This window comes from Lutra lutra, chromosome 5, assembly GCF_902655055.1.
Source record: "Lutra lutra chromosome 5, mLutLut1.2, whole genome shotgun sequence".
Lineage (NCBI taxonomy): Eukaryota > Metazoa > Chordata > Mammalia > Carnivora > Mustelidae > Lutra > Lutra lutra.
In genome coordinates this window covers 47404691-47406372 of record NC_062282.1, presented here as the reverse complement: position 1 = coordinate 47406372, position 1682 = coordinate 47404691, and the positions used below count along the sequence as shown (strand labels likewise).

The 1682-nt window shown below is 39.1% G+C and overlaps 1 pseudogene; it reads left to right on the top strand.

Moving 5' to 3' along the window:
- Positions 1–230: 230 nt before the first annotated feature.
- Positions 231–359, top strand: LOC125101360 (uncharacterized; annotated as a pseudogene).
- Positions 360–1682: the final 1323 nt, after the last annotated feature.

The following is a 1682-nucleotide window of genomic DNA, read 5'->3' as shown; positions in this document are numbered from 1 at the left end:
CCTTACCAATCAGTTTTTCTAATGACAATCTAAAAGCTGAGTCAGAGTTATTCTCTCTTTCTAGAGACCAATGAAGGATTTAATTCTGATACAAGGGGGCAGTTAGGAGTTTACCCATCCCTTCATTAGAATCAAGGATTCAAGGTTATTATCTACTATGGTCATCTCTTTGAACTCTTTGGCCCCTAAAATCATTGTAGCCAGAAACACTTAGAAAAGTGAAAATCTCAAGCTTTGCGCCGTGGCAGTATCGTAGCCAATGAGGTTTATCCGAGGCGCGATTATTGCTAATTGAAAAGTGAAAATCTCAAAATTAGTATTAGCAAATCTGGGGCCATGCCTTCACTTACAGATTGGCATCACCCATTTCCCAGCCACCTTCCTAAACAGATGTCATCCAAATAGTGCTAGGAATATGTGGTCTTGGAGAACTACTGAACAATTAATTCCTGGCCTGGCATTTCTCCTCTAAGATTTGTAGCAGGCTTATACTGAAAGTTGCTGATTACCCCGGGATCCAGTTAGTGATGTCTCTTTCATGTGCATTGGTGCGAGGGTATGGGGGCATGTGACATGAATCGCTCTACCTAACATTGTTTCTGCTTCTTATCATACCATCTTCACCTTCTCATGAAAAGGTTTTTTATGACCAGTCTATTAAACACTCAGTAATGTAACTGATATTTAAGTTTAGACACGATGAAACTCATATCATATTTCCAGCCCTTGTAAACAAACTCAAACTGCAGAAACACTGGCATACAGTGTCACCCCAGATTCTAAAAAATCATAAGAAATTCCTTCCTCATGATTCCCTTCCAATGTACGCCTTTACATGTTCCATGTCTTACAATTCCCTATGGGGGAGGGGCAGCTGGGAGCAAGTGGACTACCATTCTTAGATAGATGGCTCTGGACATAAGGCCTCTCAGTTCTCAGAAAGGACCATAAACTAGAAAAATTCACTTATAGTTGAAATACTTATTTTTTTACTCAACCAACATTTATAAGAGTACCACCATATAAAGAGAATCTCTCAAGGTCCTAGAGTAGGCTTTAGCTCTTATTCGGTAGGGCTTATAATGTAGAGCTAGAAGTTGCCATATTAGTTCTCTTCTGTCTTGCATTTTATAGAAATCAAAACTGAGGTTTAACTTAAGGGACTTACCCAAGACTCTTGTCCAGTGAATGGTGTAGGCAAAACATTTAATACAGAAGAAGTAATCACTTGAAATATGTATTTGGTTACCAGTCATTTTTAACACCAATACCAGCCAAAACTGAATCATTAAATTTGTCTTTACCACCTTTGTTAATTCCCTTCTATACTCTGTTCACTGATCTCTAGAGGGTATTTTATTTTATTTTATTTTTAAGATTTTATTTATTTATTTGACAAACAGAGATCACAAGTAGACAGAGAGGCAGGCAGAGAGAGAGGAAGGAAGCAGGCTCCCTGATGAGCAGATAGCTGGATGCAGGGCTCAATCCCAGGACCCAGAGATCATGACCTGAGCCGAAGGCAGAGGCTTAACCCACTGAGCCACACAGGTGCCCCTCTAGAGGGTATTTTAAATAGAGTATTTTATTAATCCCAGGCAAATGGTTGATGTGAGGGGTTTAATAGAAGAGTATTCAAGAAGGAAATAAAGATTAGTCTATAGAGAAGGATTAGAAGACCT